Source organism: Cavia porcellus, unplaced genomic scaffold (assembly GCF_034190915.1).
Source record: "Cavia porcellus strain 051 isolate PalLab524CR breed Dunkin Hartley unplaced genomic scaffold, mCavPor4.1 scaffold_6, whole genome shotgun sequence".
NCBI classification, from domain to species: Eukaryota; Metazoa; Chordata; class Mammalia; order Rodentia; family Caviidae; genus Cavia; species Cavia porcellus.
This window is the reverse complement of record NW_026947489.1, coordinates 22,598,457-22,616,636: the sequence shown is the minus strand read 5'-3', so window position 1 is coordinate 22,616,636 and position 18,180 is coordinate 22,598,457. Positions and strand designations below refer to the sequence as shown.

At 42.1% G+C, this 18,180-nt stretch overlaps 1 long non-coding RNA gene across 1 annotated transcript; it reads right to left on the bottom strand.

The window, feature by feature from the left end:
• Window positions 1-74: 74 nt before the first annotated feature.
• Window positions 75-18,102, bottom strand: LOC134476384 (uncharacterized). The gene is made up of 2 exons (XR_010047973.1): window positions 11,690-18,102; window positions 75-1,774 (listed from the first exon to the last, which is right to left on the bottom strand). It is a non-coding gene; the product is annotated as an uncharacterized LOC134476384 (long non-coding RNA).
• Between the last annotated feature and the right edge of the window lie 78 nt (window positions 18,103-18,180).

Below are 18,180 nucleotides of genomic sequence, written 5' to 3'. Positions count from 1 at the left end.
TTTTAAATAATTTATTTTTTTATTTATGTAAATTTTTTATTATTTTGAAGGTAGTAAAGTACAACAGAATAAGATGGAACAAAGCCAATTTAATGTAGTGAAATTGGTACAGAACTTCACAGCAGGTTACCGGGACAACGGTAATAGGTACCACAGTGTATCTCATTATCTTCACAATAGTTGTTCTTTCAGCCAGGTATAGCAAAATAAAACAAAATACAAAACATTATAGAATTTATCAAAACAGAATATTGAATAGAGCAGTACCATTAATCAGAATAAAGCAAAACAGTAGTAAAAATATTTGCCTTCAAAGAGATGGTAGAAGGAAATCCCCCTTGTTTGCTATATTGCATGTGGTCAGCCTCTAAAGAGATGCTCAGATCTCTGGCTCCCATTTGCTAATGGGGGGTGGGAGGGGAGGTGGGATGTTTGATTCTCAGCCCGTGCTCTGGTAGGCTCACTACCACTTAGCAGGAATGCAAGCGGGTTGCTTGGTTTCCCAGCGCCCTAAGTTCCAACATGGAAGACGTAGATCTCAGGAGTCGCTGGTGATTATCGGCCTGGGGAGACTGCAGCCTGCCACACCACAGCCGCTTACCAGGGAGATGAGCTGATGGCTTGGTTTCCCAGCGCCCTAAGTTCCAGCACTGTGTAGATCTCAGTAGTCACTGGTGGTTCTCCCCCTGGAGTGGCCACAGCCTGCCACACCACAGCCGCTTACCAACTCTTCACATAATCTTAAATTGTCAGTCATGCTCAGGACAGATCTGGCCTGGCTTCCAAACTTCAGCCCCACCAGGCTTGTGCTCAGTAGACATAGCCCACAGGTGACTTGCTGCCCCCAAACCTGCGCCTCCAAGCTCTCCTCAGTTTCTCTTCCACAGCTTCCCTCCTGGATCCCTCTTTCTGCAAATCACTCCCTACCCTCCTATATACATGCTTGCCAGAAACCTTCTGGCCAGCTTGCGTATCTTCTGTTTCCTATATGTCTCTGCCAGATCTGCCAGTTTCCTATATGTATCTGCCCCACAACTCCACTTTTTAAAAATTAATTGGGCCAAGGCTTTAGCTAAGCGGCTGCAGGTGTGCAGTCATGCATTTGATCGCCGGTACCAAAAAATAAAAAAATAATAAAAATTAATTTATTTGTTTATTTTTGGTACCAGGACTTGAACTCAGGGTCTCATACTTGCTAGGTAGGCACTGTGCCGCTGTACTATATCCTGGCCCCTCTAACTGCCACTTTTTAAAACTAATCATGAGCCTAGTGTGGTGGTTTTTGCCTGTAATCCCAGCACTGGGGAGGCTGAGGCAGGAAAATCACAGTGAGTTTGAGGCCAGCCTGGGCTACCATAGCAAGACCCTGTCTCGAAAACCAAAAACCAAACTGAAACAAAACAAAACATATCATGAAAGTACATGTGCTTATTGTAAAGATTTCAAAAAAATTCAAACACATCCAAAGTAAAAGAATGGAAACGCACCCCCGCCACCGCCCCGCATCCTCTGTAGTGCTGCCACCTAGGTTTCCCGTCCTAGGCTCTTGGTTCAAGATGCCAAGTCAAGGCGTATTTTACTCTTTTGCAGCCTCGCCGTCATGGAACAGCAGCATAGTTTCACACAATCTGCGTTTCCTTTCAGTTCAGCTCACCAGACACTCACTGAGAGCTTTCCTCACACCGGTCCCACACCAGATCTGCAAGAGGCCCATTCTTCAAAGCTGTTTAACTTTGGGCAGATTACTTCATCTCGGTGACTCTTCCTTCTTTATCTGTAAAATGAAGGTAATCCTTCACGAGTGGGAGGAGGATTAATGAGATGACACTCGCAGAACTCTTTGCACAGGCGCCTCATACCTTTTATCTCCCCCATAAATGTGAAGGACAACAATGATCATGATGATAAGATTTGCCTTGGAGGAAGTAACAGTTTAATGGGGGACTTGAATGAGAGATATCCAGATAAAGAAAGACAAGTGTTTTGGGAAAAAGGAGAGAGGCAGTTTAAAATTGAAAAGCTGAATTAGGGAGTTAAGAAACCAAGTTACGAGTTTGGATATGTCCCCTAAAATGTGGTGGTGCTGACATGTGTTTAGAATCCCTGCATCCTGCAAGGCTGAGACAGGAGGACTGCAAGTTCCAGCCCAGCCTGGGTAATTTAGGGACTTAGTGAGATCTTGTCTCAAAAAATAAAAAAGGTCTGGGGCTACAGCTCAGTCGGAAGGTCCTGGATCAATCCTCAGTAGTATAAAAAAATATATATATATACAACAGCGGGGCTGGGGGTTTAGCTCAGCGGCATAAGCGCCTGACTTGCAAGCAGGCGGTGGTGAGTTCGATCCCTAGTACCGATAAAAATAAAAAAAAATATATAAAAAAAATACAACAGCAACAAAATACAATAAGACCTTCTCCCTTATGCATAACTTTTTCTTCTGTCTTTCTTTCTTTTATTTTTTCTTTACTTTTGAGACAAGGTCTTATTATGTAGTGCAGGGAGGCCTCAAACTCACAATGATCCTCCTGGATCAGCCTCCTGATTCCTGGGATGATAGGTGTGCACCACTATCCCCAGCAAATTTTCTTTTTTTTGACACTGGAGATTAAAACCAAGGCCTTGTGCGTGCTGGACAAGTGCTCTACCACTGAGCCACCCTCCCAGCCCTTTGGACATGTCAGTCTGTGCATAGAAATGTCCATAGGATCACAGGCCTCTGCTAGCATGTCAAGAGCTGAATTTGGGCCTGTGGTCTGCTGGAGGGAGGAGCAGGGTGCGACATTAATAATGCTCACGTGAGGAGCTTTAATTTCTCCAGAAAAAAAATCTTTTCCACATTTTAGATCATTTCCACTGTGTGAACAGTTTTACAGCTCTAGTTCTGTTCACCAAGTCATTTTCTAAGTGGATTGTACCAGTTCACAATGTTATCAGCAATAAATGACTCTCTCACCTTGCCCTCATCCTTGAAAAAGTTTGCCAATTTACCAGGCATGATTCTACATACTGTTTTAATTTGCATCTCTTCGATTGCTTGTGGAAGGGACACTTTTCATGTGTTAGCTACTCTCTTGTGTTTGGTAAAGTATTTGTGTCAGAGCTGGATGGGGAATGCAAACCTTGGCCATTTGATTTTGAGGAAGTCATTTACATTTTTTCCACTCTCTTCTGTTCCCTTCTGTGCTTTATTATTACTATTACTTCCTAAGCTAACATGTGTATCTTTGCTTCATATCAGGAAATATGATTAAGCCAAGAGTCAAATCGCCCTTATCTCACCAACATTCGTTGTGTAGTCTTTAAAATGTCTTCTCTGCCCACAATAGCCACAAATGTCATCTAATTTTTTTTTTTTTCTGTTTGAGACAGGGTTTCACTATGCAGTTCATCCTGCCCTTGAGCTCACTTTGCAGTGCAAGCTGGCATCAAACTTGCAGCAATCTTTCTGCCTCAGTCTCCCGAGTGCTGGGATTACAGGCACGCACCACCACGCTGGGCTTAATCTAAGTTTTCTGAGTCTGTTTCCTCATCTATAGCATGAGAATATTTGTCCTTTAAGTTGACAATTAAATGAGTTTGTAAATGTAGGAGGGTTTCATAAAATACAGGATATTATTCAAATGTACAAACTGCTGCTCTTAGGGCAAAAACATTTCCCTTTATTCAGCCAAGCAGAATTCTGTTCCCTAAGCACCGCCTGCCTTTAAGAGAGCAGTTTCTTCTCCCTCAATGACTTCATGTCTCTTCCTCCATTCCTTCTGCTGAGCTATTTGTTCCTGCGTGTGTGTGTGTGTGTGTGTGTGTGTGTGTGTGTGTGTGTGTATGTATGTGCATCTAGGCCAGTCTTCTACCATGGAGCCACATCTCCAGGATCCCTCACCTAGTCTAACATTTTTCACTGATTAAAAAATATTTTTAGGGGGCTGGGGATTTAGCTCAGCAGCATAAGCACCTGCCTTGAAAGCAGGCAGTCGTGAGTTTGATCCCTGGTACCAGTAAAAACGAAAAAGCCAAAATATATATATATATATATATATATATATATATATATATATATTTTTTTTTTAGGCCAGGGATGATGGTGCATGCCTATAATCCCAGCAGTCAGGAGGGTGAGGCAGGAATATTGATGTGAGTTTGAGGCTAGCCTGAATTACATATTGAGAACTCGCCTCAAAAAAATGTAAAACAATATTATATATTGTTTAGTGCAAAGGACTGCAGGTATAGCTCCATGGCAGAGCACTTCCTAGCATGTACAAGGTCTTAGATTCTATTCTCAGCATCACAAAGAAGAAAAATTAATGCAAAAACAACCATATACCTGCTACGCAGCTTAAAAAATAAAATCTCCTAGATACACGTAAAACCACCCGTGAACTCCTCCCCAATCCCAGCCGCTTCCCCAACACAGATTCTGTTCTCCTGAGTTTGATATTTCTAATTCCTATGACTTTATATTTATTTATGTGCTTATTTGTTCTTACCCCTTTCTATATATATGTGTATATGTGTGTGTTATGCATATACATAATATTTGTGTCTATAAAAATATATACACATTTGTAGTACTGGGAATTGAATTCAGCTATATCCCCAGCCTCTGCCCAGGCTGGGCTCGAGCTTGTAATTCTCCTGCCTCAGCCTCCCTGGATTATAGGAATATGCCACCATACCCAGCATTATAACATTCTTTTGCTTAAGTTTGTTTAGATTTCTGGTGAGCAATGAAAAGCTCTGGAGGTGAGTTCAGTCTTCTTCTTTGGGGTCACATCTGACCTGTGTGGAGATGGAGTCAGGCTTCATTTATTTCCTGCTTTAACACTCAGTACACAATCACACTGCACACTATCTGCTTTCCTGCTGGTGGCTGCTTCAGTAATTTTTTTTTTTTCTTTTTGAGACAGGACCTCTTATGTAGCCCAGGCTGTCCTTGAACTCATGACAGTTTTCCTGCCTCAGCCTCCTGCGTGCTGGATGATAGGTGTACACTACCATGCCTGGCTCTTTGGTCATTTTGTGTTGGCCATGCAGGTATTGGTGCGGTGAGCATTTGCTTCACCTCCCATGAACACGTGTGTAGGAGTCTTTTTAGAATCTGGAGTCATGGCCTGTGTGTCTCTAATTAGACATTGCCCAATTATCCTCCAAAGTGATTCCTCCTGTCCATCCTCACCAGACATATGTGAATATTCCCATTTCTGTTCTTGCAAGTTTTTCCAATTTGGCGAGTATGAAACGATACTGCATTATGGTTTTAATATCCATTTCACTGATTATTGAGGAAGTTGATCACTTTACAAGTTTATTTGTTGTTCATGGCATCCCTTCATGGAATTTCTTTTTTTTTTTAATTTTTTTTGGTCTTTTTTGTTTTTTTATTGGTACCAGGCATCGAACTCACGACTGCACACTTGCAAGGCAGGTGCTTATGCCGCTGAGCTAAATCCCCAGCCCCCTTCATGGAATTTCTTATTCATGAAGTGCTCAATTTTACTATTTACTTTCTTTTTTTCAAGACAGGCTCTCACTATGTAATTCAGGCTGATTTTGAACTCAGGACGATCCTCCTGCCTCAGCTTCCCAAGTGCTATATCACACCTGGCTGAAAGTGCCTATTTTTTAGGTCTGCTTTAAAATTGGTCTGGGGAATGTATTCTTGGTCTGGGGAATGTAGCTCAGTAGTAGAGAGCACTTATCTAGCATGTGTAAGACCCTGAGTTTGAACCCAGCACTGAAAAGAAAAAAATCCCTCCCTGTGCATAAAATATTTCCACATCTCCATCAAGCAGATAGGACTTTTTTGAAACTGGTGATTGAATCCAGGGTCTTTCACTGAACTATATCCCCAGCTCTTATTTAACTATTTAAAAATTTAATTCAATTTAGTTTAATTTTAAGACAAGATTTTACTAAATTGCTAAGCTGCCCAACTTGTGACCCTCCTGCCTCAGCCTCCCATAGAGCTCAGATTATAGACAAGCACCATCAAGTATGGTTTAAGTGGGATCTTCTTTGACATTTGTAGTCCTCTCTCTGTTTACTTTTCATTTTGCCTGGCATTACAGTCATTTATAAACTTGTCTGGAGGGCAGGGGCTATGTTTATACCCTTGTTAACACTGGTACAAGGTAAACATTTCATAAACCTTTGTTGAATATAATCACACTCCTCCCCTGCTTACACATTCTCAAAACAGCTTCTTATTGTCTGCAGAAGGGAATGGGAGAGCCTTTCATGTGGACTTTAGGACCCTTGTGGGTCTTTTCTTGGGGGTATCCCTGCTTTCCACCCTTAAATCTGGCCTCTCTCATTTGCAGTGAGAATCTTCCCGGTCTGGAAATGTCTGGCTTTTCTCTGCAGCCAGGACAGGAGGTGTTAGCTGCCTGTCAGGTTCCTTTAGAGGTAACCTGTGGACCCTTGAGGCAAAACCTTGCTTTGATTGGTCCTGGATCTTCCCTTTGTGTCTAGATGACTTGGGGATGCCACTTCTTGAGACCCCACAGTGGCTGGTGGAGACATAGGCAGATGCATAGTTTTTGGTACAAAGGAATATAAGGAAAGAGAGACTTTGAGAGCGAGGAAAGCTTTCTAGGGGAGCCTTCCGCCAGTTGGTGCCTGAATGAGCAGCCCTGATCTTGAAACACCTATTTAACCTTTACATGTGAATGACCATGTAAGATACGATGCCTTTTTTTAGTACTGGGAATTGAACCCAGGCCTGATAGGTGATCCCTTTGCCTTGGAGCCACACCCCCAGCCTTTTTATTTTATTCTAAGCCACTGTCTTGTTCAGTTGCCTGGGCTGATCTCAATTTGGGATCCTCCTACCTCATTCTTTCCAGTTGCTGGGATTACAGGCCTGTGCCACCAAACTGGTATGACATTAGACTTTCTGATACATAGGACATTGCCAGGGAGGCTCCTGAATTCAGCGGGCCAGACACTCTGTCCTGTGAGGAAGGGGTTAGCTGGCCGTCTTCCATTAGATCGGACAGGTGCCAGCCACCCGACTGGAGCTTTAAGGGGGAACATTCCTGCGTAGGCGTATGTCTCCTTCCCATGCTCTTTTTTTTTTTTTTCCCCCTATGTTAGTGTTTACGTAACTTAAGGGCAAACACAGTCTGGCAATAGTCTCCATTGCAATGTCCTGGCAATGTAAATGTGGCAGAAATGTTCCCAGCGCTTGCAATCTCATAACAGGCTCAGCAAGATTTTTTACTCCACTTCTGGAGGAACACACAGGAAAGTGATATGCCACAAGTACGTGAGCTTTCTGTCATCCAAGTGCTAGTCCTTAAGTGAATGAAGGGTACAAAAGAAGAAGCTGTGCTGGGTGTGGTGACACACACCTGTAGTCCCAGCATCTAGGAGGCTGAGGCAGGAAGATTGCAAGTTCAAGCCCAGCCTGGACAGTTTAGAGACTTAGTGAGACTCTGTCTCAAAAGAAAAAATATCAAAGGCCTTGAATTGAATGTCTAGTGCTGCAAAAACAATAAAAGAAATTGAAGATGTTTATAACTCCCATCACTCAACATGTCCAACCATTCCCTATCCAATAATTCCCAATACCTGAGGGAAGAGGAGCTCACACCCTTCGCTAGATAGGTTGCACACAGACTTCCTGAAGCTCTTGGAGAAAGCTGAGGAGAAGGGAGCAGGCAGTGTGCACAGGTGCATGTGCACACACGGATGACAAATGCACAACTTCCTTGTTTGCTTACACTGTGTTCCCGACGTCTCCTGTCTCGCCCTTTGCTCTCACCTCCTGGAGGCCTTGTATCCACAACTCCTCTTTTAGGAAACTTCTCCTACAGTCTAGTGAACACCTCTGTCTTGATGTCTGCAAACCTTCGGGAGTGCTCTGTTGTCTATGTCCATCACCCCTTTGGCAGGTGTGGCCTTGAATTTCTTCCGGGGTAGCCCTCTAGCAGGTCACTATGCAGATGGAGATGCCTACATGCATGGGCATCAGATCAAGCACAGTTTGAATCCTGGCAGTGTCACCATCTGTTTTGGAAAATGAGTTCACTGTTCTAAATCTCAGTTTCCTTGTCCTGGAACTGGAGAATTCTAGTGTTCCTACCTCACAGTTGTCACGATGGTCACGTGAGATGATGCATATCAAATTGTTAGAACTGGGCCTAGGGGGCACCCATTACACGCTAGCTGTTGTAACTTGTCACTACTGTCATTCCGGCAGGAGTGTACAGCCATGCCATGGGCGATTCCGCCCATGCAGGCTTGTCTCTGAGTCAGGTACTCCTGGTCCCCTCTACCTCTTTCCCTATACTTTGGTCTGATCACATCCAAGCTTGTTTGTAGGTGTGTCTCTTGCTGGGTCAGTAAGTTTGCACTTAGTCTTTGGCCTTGAAACTGTAGCAGGGCTTTGTGGTCTCTTCTAACCTCAGCCCGGAAACCAATGCCCCTGCCCACCCCCCCACTCTGGGCTTACTTCCTGGCTTCCTTCTGCAACTCTAGCTTTCTGCTGTTACAAGTTGTTTCTAGACCAGGGTATAGAAGGGCTTCTAGAGGCAATGTGGGGAAAGGGAATGAACACTATGTCACCAATATGCTGTCTGCAAAGTGGGAGTCCACACTGAAAGATGACTTGCCATAGGTTTTAAATTGGAAAACCTAGGCTCAATTCCCAACCCTGAATTCTATGACATTGACGAAAATACTTGATTGTCATGTGCTTGTTTTCTCATTTGTAAAAGGAGAAAAATCAGATCTTCATACTATTGTGAGAATAAATGAAGCAATTTATAGAAAGTACTAGAATGTTCTGAAACATGGGAAATGGTGGATAAATGGCTGTGATTTTTTTTTTTGGTCTTTTTGAGCCAGGGTCTCGTTTCACAGTTCGGGCTGGCCTTGGGCTCTCTTTTGCAGCCCAGGCTGGTCTTGAACTTGCAAACAATTCTGCCTCAGCCTCCCAAGCACTGGAGTTATAGGAGTGTGCCAAAGTGGCTGTGATTATGAGCAGGTGGTTAGAAAACTTTTGCTCCTTTCTGAAAAATGAAGAGTTTATGTATTTAAAGTTAGAATTTCTGGCAGGAGCTATGCCAGAGTCACAAGATGCAGAATATCTGAATACCTTAAGGACAAAGCAAAATAGATTTTCTTGGAGTAAGGAGACAAAGAAGAGTTAAGTTAGGATAGATAACACTCAAACTTCAACGAAGATGAAAACCAGTACTTGACAGATAGAAACCTATTTGATGATATCCTCTAATTTCCTATATGCTGCCCCCTTCCTGCTATTGCCAAACTTAGTTTACACAAGGAGTTCAGTTTACAGATGATAAAGAAGAGACTGTTCCATTTATTACGGGCTGCCTCCATTACTATACAGAGTCAGTCCTGTAGGAGACAAGCAGGGTGCTGAGCTAGTGCACAAGCTATTGTCTTATGCAGTTTTACCTTGAGCACATTTGGCAACACTATTTAGGAACCTCCACCCCACCCCAGCCCCCCAGCACATCGTATGTCCCTGGGCACACATATTAGTTTTCATTGACATTCACATATGTCTAAGTTCTTTGCTCATAGTCTTTCAAGGCAAAGCTTAAATGTCACTGGGTTAGTTAGGTTTAGGCTTCTTGTCAAGAATTTTTCTTTAACAGCAATTTGAAGTTTTAATTTTCACTTCAATATATTTGACCAAAAAGTACAAGACATCACACAAGTTAAAACCAAAGTGGTATCTAACTAATCTCAAATTATCTGATAAAACATTGGAACTATTTCACAGTTTTAATTAGCAGGAGAAAAAACTGGTTCTAAAGTACTGCAATGTTTGGCATTTTTACAGCAAGTTTTAAATTCATAGTGTTACTCAACACTCATCTTTAAGAAAGTAAGAGTGTTCACAAAAACAAAAAATATCTTATCTAGTAGGTGGTATTCCACAGCCAAAATAAGACAATTCTTTATAAAATTAGTTTTAAAAAATGCAGAAAGTCTTGGTAATTACCAGTTGTCTCAGAAGCTACAATCTGAAAACCATAGAACGTAGATGTAATTGTTGATTCATATTATTTTGCTTTGATAAAGCCAGAAATTATTCTATTCTAAGATAAGCAATAATGATAAAAGATGAGATTAATATATGGTATTTCTTTCAGGGTGGGCATAGTGGTCCAAGATTGTAGTCTCAGCACGGGGGAAGCTGAGGCAGGAGAACTGCCTTGAGTTCAAGGTCAGCCTGGGTTACATAGTGAGTTCAAGACCAGCCTGAACTACATAGTGAGACCCTGTTAAAAAAAAAAAAAAAAAAAAAAAAGCCCTCGCAAGTATATACAGTATTTTCTTCAAGCCAAAGTAAACTTTACCTCACAGACAGCAATTCAGACTTTAACTTTCTTAATATCCTTTAATCTTTTTCCTTTTTATCGGTACCAGGGATTGAACTCACGACTGCCTGCTTGCAAGGCAGGCGCTTATGCCACTGAACTAAATCCCCAGCCCCTTGGTCTTTTTTTAATATTTTCTTTTTTGGTACCAGGAATTGAACTCAGGGCCTTGTGTTTTTGAGGCAGGCGCTGTGCCACTGAGCTACATCCAGGGCTCTATTCTTCATATCTTTTGATCCTCTTTAAACCACTATTTGAATAAAGTTCATAATGTAAAGCCAGTTTTTTCTGCATAGAATGTTTTCACTTCAGAATATAACAGTAAAATGGCAAATGACTGAGTCATTTACAAAGAATTAATACCATAGGTTGAATGCCTATTCTCTGAAATGCTTGGGACCAGAAATGTTTTAGATGTTTTCAGATTTTGGAATACTTGCATATATATAATGAGACATCCTGAGGCTGAGACCCAACATTAAATAGAAAATTCATTTGTTTCCTGTAGCCTAGAGGTAATTTATGCAACATTTTTAGTGCATTTGTTTTTGACTGAGATCCATCATGAGGTCAGGTGTGGAATTTTCTGCTTCTGACATCAGATTTATGCATAAAAAGTTTTAGGTTTTGCGGTATTTGGGGTTAGGAATTAGGAATGCTCAATGAATATAATTAATACTAATTTGTAATGACTGCTAATACTCAGTAACTAATTTCTATGCCCAGATTTAAAAATTGTTACACTGGGGCTGGGGATTTAGCTCAGCGGCATAAGCGCCTGCCTTGCAAGTGTGTGGTCATGAGTTCAATCCCCGGTACTGATAAAAAAAGAAAAAGACAAAAAAAAAAAAATGTTACTAACCCAGGCATGGTGATACATACCTATAATCCCAGGACTCAAGAGGCTGAGGCAAGAGAATCACCATGAGTTTGAGGCCAGCCTGGGCTACATGAGTTCAGGGGTAGACTGCACTGCAGAGTAAAACTCTCAAAAAAAAAGTTACTGCACTATTGAGGTTAGATTCTAGAATGATTTTTCTATATGGACAGTAATAACTTTCATGAAATCCAAAGAAACCCTCTGGGTGCCTTCCAAAGCTGTATATTTTCCCAAATGATTTTTCTTTGCTCACAGTGCCTACTCATTCCTACTCCTATTATAATTTTGCGATATTTTGACATTTTGTTGGTTCTTTTGCACCTTCTCTTGGGCTTCAATCATCTTGGCCAATTTCAAGGACAAAAGGGAACTTGCTAGGGACAGTGGACATCTGGGGCCCTTTGTTACCGAATCCATGACATATACTCAGCCCAGACCTTACATCACATACCTTTGTAGCAGTCTTAGAAAACTTCTGCTTCCTTAGCGATCTGTAATTTTGTCCTGTGAGCCAATCAGTCTCAGATGACCTTTGGTTGTTTTCTGCTTTAGTTCTTCACATTCCAACTGAGAAGTTTAAATTCTCAGAGAAAACTGTCTCTGCTTTTAACTCCACCTTAGCTTCTTCCCATTTTCAACAAAAGCCACGCCTCTGCTTTCAGCTAAAGATATCCCACTGCTGAAGGTGAGAAATGCCCAGCCCCTGACTTCAGACTTCATGACACCTCCTCCACGGAGCTCCTGGGACCAGGCACCACGGAAACAGGGCCTCCTCTGGCTCCGTAATAAACTAACTAAGTATCGAGAAGAAGAACTACACTGCAAAAAAGTAAAGCAGGAGTGAAGGCCCTGGTTTATTTATGGCAAAGTTTCAGCCATTATTATAGAGAAAAGAGAGACAGTCCACAGAATACACACCTCTGTGTTTCGAACATAGATCCCAAGTCTGCCCAAAAAAGGTCTACCAGGCTCACCTGCCTGCCAGCCCCGCCTGGAGCCTGAAGCAGCCACAGGCGACACTTGAGGGACAGCTACTTACTCCTCCGTCCTTCCCTCTTCCCCCCAGTCCTCCTCTCATCTGCAGCACTGCCAGCCACTCCCGACCTCACCCCAGGGGATTGGAGAACGGTTCAGACACCTGTTGGCCATTTACATTTTCTTTTGAGAAATGTCTGTTTAGTTTTATGGCCTTCCCTGCCCACACCCTTTTTTGTGGTACTGGGAATCCAAACATGCAAGACAAACGCTCTATTACTGAACTGCACTGCTCTTTACACTGCTCTTGCCCAACTACCTACTCTTTAATCAGGTTATTTGTGGGGTTTTTATTTATTTGTTGGACGGTTATGTTTGTTCTTTGGTTGAGTTTCCCGAGCGTCTTTCTATACACTAATTATCATCAGATAAATACTTGGTAAATATTTTCTACTATTCTGTTAGCTGTTTACTATTTGTTTTATAGGCTATATTTTGCTTTTTTTGTGACTGTACTTTGACTTTTTATTTTTGCTTTTGTTTCCTATAATTTTGAGTCTTGCTCAAAAAATTCTTGCTGATGTCCTGAAGTTCTTTCCCTATTTTCTTCTAGTAGTTTTATGTCTTACACTTGTGTTATCAATTCTATTGATCCACTTGAGCTTTTTTTTTTTTTTTTTTTTTTGTACCAGGAATCAAACTCAGGACCTTGTGCTTGCCAGGCAGGCATTTATGCCAGTAAGCTTCATCCCCAGCCCACTGAGTTAATTTTTGTAACTGGTGAAAGGTCAGGGTTTGGTTTTTTTTTTTTTTGGAGCTTGGGATTGAATCCAGGGCCTTCGTGCATGTAGGGCAAGAGCTCATCCCAGGGTCTAGTTTCATTCTTCTGCATTTAGATCCCAAATTTTCCCAGTTTCATTGGTTGAAAAGACTCACCTTTCTTTAACTCCTATTTGTCAAAAATCACTTGTTCATAGATTTGTGGGTTTACCTTTGTTTTTACTAAATAAGAGTATATATTAATCCCTAGAATAATTTGCCAGCCTCTTCTGTAAATCACAGTTTCAACCAAAGATTTAAGAGTCTAAGTTTATTTCTGCTTAGTCACTCAGTGTGAATCTATTATCATTTTTTTCTTTTTTGAGACAGTTCTCAGTATGCAGTTCAGTCTGACCTCAAACTCAAGGCAATCCCCTGCCTCAGCTTCCTGAGTGCTGAGATTACAGGGGTGAGCTACTATGCCTGGCTCTATCATCAATTTTGTTTTACTTTTTTTTTTTTTTTGGTACCAGGGATCGAACTCATGACCTTGCATGACCTTGCGCTTACCAGGTAAGCACTTGAGCCACTGACCTAAATCCCTAGCTCTCTATCATCAATTTTAACAAGTTCTCTGAGCTTTTAAGAATTAAATTCACACAACTTCAAGCAATGAAATTGGTTACTTCTTTACTTTTGTAGAGGAGACTGGCTAGGTTTTAAAAATATAGATTTCAGAAGCATTTAAATGAAAACACTTGGAATAATTTTTTTGAGGACACATGGTTTCTAATGTGCTCCTAGGATAAATGAGGAAGTGACCAATTTTGCCTGGGGGAGGAGGTGACATTTGAGTTGGGTCGGGGCAGTGGAGCAGGAGTTTCACAGGCTGATAAGAGGCTACCAGATATTCCAAGCCCTAGAAACCTCTATATAAATGGTGCTTATCTCAAGCCGCGCTGTTAATATTGCTCTACCCTCACCAAGCTGTACATTCCTTGATGTTATAAAACAATTTGATTTCCCAAAATGGCCATGTAGCTTATTTTGTCATATTTTACTTGATGATTCATTACATATTTACTAACTTCATTCATGTACTAACAAAATAGTGTGTTTTTGAACCATATCAGAGCCATTTATTTATTTACTGATAATGAATCAAATTCAGGACCTTGTGCTTGCGAGGCAGGTGCTTATGCTGCTGAGCTATATCCCTGGTCTTTAACTTAAAAATTTTATTAGTACATATTTGCAGTACATAATGGTTACATTCATCATGGGGAGTTGGTACAGGTACATAATACATCTTAAGTTTACTTTTCCTGCCTCAAAATAGTTTGTCTCTTTTTTTTCTCTTTTGTTTTGGGGGGGTAGGGTCTCATCATGTAATCCAGGTTGGCCTTGAGCTTGCAGCTGGCCAAGGGCTGACTGTTGCTAGCCTGATGTAGACTAAATTTCAGAATTCAGATAATTTCTACTAAATGTGTATTACTTTTTACTTTGCACTACTGTATTACTGAACTATAAACTGCACCATCCTACATTAGGGATGGTCTGCAATAGACAGACTGTACTTCTTGCTCTGTGTGTCTTTGTCTCTGTCTCTCCTTTCCTCTTTTTTGGATAGTACTAGGGATTGAACTATATCCCAGCCCTTTTTATGTTTATAGACAGGGTCTGTGTAGTTCAGGTTGGTTTTGCACTCGTTATGCAGTCAAGGCTGGCCTTGAACTTGCAATAATCCTCCTGCCTCAGCCTCCTGTGCTGGGATTATAGGCATAAGCCTGGCTCCTTTTTTTAAATTTTATTTTTGGTACTGGGGATCGAACTCATGACCTTGCACTTGCCAACCAGGCACATATGTCACTGAGCTAAATACCCGGCTCGCTTCTTTTTATTTTGAGATACGGTCTCCTTGATCACCTAAGTGGGGCTCAAACTTGCAACCAACTGCTTCGGCCTCTCAGATCCTAAGCTTATACATATATACCACCATGCCTGGGTCATTTGAGAGAGATGCCAGGTTGACCTAGAATTTACTTTCCTCCTGCTTCAGTCTCCAGAGTAGCTGGGATTGCAGGCTTGAGCCACTGAGACACCATTTCAGACAGGGTCTAGCAGATCCTTAATTGGCTCTACAACAGCTAACAAATGCAAGGATCAGCATCTGGTCCAAGGGGCACCCCCCTGTGAGTGGTGACAGATGAGCAGAGCCCATTGTCTTGCCACTCTATGGGTTATGGAATTGAGCAGCTGAGATGGGCAAATTTGGTTCCAGTTTGGGCAATTTAGTGATTTAGTGAGACTCTGTCTCCAAAAAAAAAAAAAAAAAAAGTTGGGAAAGTAACTTATGTGAAGGTCTTCAGTTATTCAATCTTCAGTACAAAAGGAACAGAAAAAAAAAATTCCAGTTGTGACATGCACCTGTAATCCCACCTATTAAGGAGGCTGAGGCAGGAGGATGAAAGTTTGAGTTAGCCTTAACAATATACTCTTGTCAGAACAACAGCAACGTAAAGTTTAAGAAATAAAAGCTCAAATAACAAAAAAGAAAGAACTTTGAACTTATAGTTACAATATATTAAAGCTTTGCCCCTTTTCTGTGGTATTTCATTCATAGGTTTTTAAATCTCTTTTGAACTGGATGTGGTGATGCATGTCTATAATCCCAGTACTCAGGAAGCTGTGGTAAGAGGATTCACATGAACTCGAGGCCAACCTGAGCTACCCAGTGAGATACTGTCTTGAAAAAATATCTTATTTGAGACTGTAGTAAATATGTTATTTCAATAGTTTAGGGCTGGGGTGTAGCTCAATGTGGGGTTACACTGTAGTTTGGATGCCCAGCAACACCAGAAACAAAAACTGAAGAATGGGAGGCTGAGGATTTAGCTCAGCGGCATAAGCGCCTGCCTTGCAAGCAGGCAGTCGTGAGTTCGATCCCTGGTACTGATAAAAACGAAAAAGACAAAACAAACAAACAAACAAACAAAAAACTGAAGAATGAATAAATCAAAAAGGGTTGAAGCAAATGACCTGGAGTTGGGCTGTAAAGGGATTTACTTGATCCTACCATGAAGGAAGTAGTCCAGGAAAATCTGTATGCATGAAATATATGTATATAAAAAGAGCCAAAGATTTAGCTCAGCGGCATAAGTGCCTGCCTTGCAAGCGTGCAGTCTGAGTTCGATCCTTGGTACCAAAAAAATAAAAAATAAAAATAAAATATATGCATATAGCACAGTTGTTGTGTATTCCCTTGTGTACAAATACATTGATGGACATATAGGCTGCTCTCATGATTTAGCTATTACACTTTGTGTAGCTATAAACATGGGTGTGCAGCCATTGCATGAAGGCACACTCATGGCTGTGATCCTAGCACTTGGGAGGCTGAGGCAGGATAGCCATAAGTTTGAGGCCAGCCTAAACTACATATTGAGACTCCCTCTCAAAAACAAAGCAAAACAAAACAAAATCTGGGCGTGCATGTAAATGATGCATATGTATATGCCTCTTTCAGGAAGATACCTAGAAGCGTAGCTGGCTCAAATGGAATTTCTAGTTTGAGTTTTCTGGGAAATCTCCACAGTGGTTGTGCCAGCTTACACTCCCACCAACATTGTGGAAGCAACCTGCCCTCCACAGCCTCACCAGGATTTGTTGTTATTCAATTTCTCAAAGGCTATTCTTTCTGGAGATGAATTCTCGGCATTGTTCCTATTTGTATCTTTCTGGTGGCCAGAGATACTGAACATTTTTTCATGAAATGAACTAGAATGATTGCAGGAAAATGGATGCAGCTCAAGACCATAATGTTAAGTAAAATAAAACAAGCTTAAATACCGCATGGTTTCTCTTGTATGAGAAACCCAAACTATAGAGAGCAAAATAAAAGAATATGAAGCAGGAAAGTAGATTTTGTTCAAATGAGAAGGGCATCAAGAGATGAAGGAGGAGAAAGGGAAGGGGTGAAAAAACACGAAGATATATACTGTGTATGCACCAATTCCCCAGAAGGAATGTAATATTACATCATACAAACGTGCCAATAAAAATAAAAACTGAAAATAAGAAAGGTCATCTTTTTACTTAGAAATACTTTATATGCATATACATATGAACGAGGAACACATTGCATTTCCTGTTGTTTTTTTGGGGGGGAGAAGATCACCTTAGTAACTGGAAGGATCTGATAGGTAAAAGCAAGCATGGAGGTTAGGACAACATGAAGTGTAATCGCTGGGGGGAATGGCATAGGCAGAGATGGGCACTTCAGAGAGAACACGCTGGATGCAGGGAGTAAACCCTGGGTGTTGCCCTGTGAACTGGGTACTTTCTAGAGAACACAGCAGGATTTTGATCTGTAGGATTTGTAGTGTCTGCAGGATGTACAGGTGAAAGCGCTCACCAGGCACCTGAAAATACCAACAGGTTTCCAGATGGTCTGATCAGCTGATAGATAGTTGTAAGTCACTAGCAGTTTAAAGTAAGCCCAAAAATCCTGATCATGGGGCTGAGAAGGAAGAAGAGTGCTGAGGACAGAATCCCGTGAATACTGCTATTTTCAGAGCAAGGAACAGGTGCAAGGGACGAGGCATTCTTAACGGAGCAAAAAAAGCAAAACGGAAACCACCAAACAAAAAACAAACCTTAAAAAAGAACTGGCAAGGAAATCTGAAACAGGAAAATTTGGATGAATACGGTTCTCCTGTGCGCATCCACACACATTTCCATGCTTGAGAGGCTGGTCTTGGTGTGGTGACTGCTGGTGAATCCGGGTGAGGACAGCGGCCACACGACAGACCGCGCTGATCCAGGACAGAAGTCCCTGACGGCGGCTTGGGTCTCATTTGTGTCCAACAGCAATACTCTGGACTCCAAAAAGGAGGCCTTCGCCGCGTCTCGGTGCTGAGGAGGTTAACTGGCTGGCAGGGAAGGCAGCAGACCCGCGGCTTTGATTTCCTGTCTCGGGCACAGGCTACCTTTCACGCTGAGTCGCGGGCGAGGCGGCGCCGGGGAGCGCGAGCCTCGCGGGCAGAGCCCCGCGAGCGCGGGCCGAAGCACTGAAGGGCTCACCCTCCTCTCTTCCGCCCGCCTAGCAAGCCCGGGCTGCAGGGCTGGGAGGTTGCAACGGGGCGGGACCTTGTAGCTATGGCTTCGCCCCTTCCCGCCCGCTGCGGCAGCGCCTCTCGCCAAGGCAAC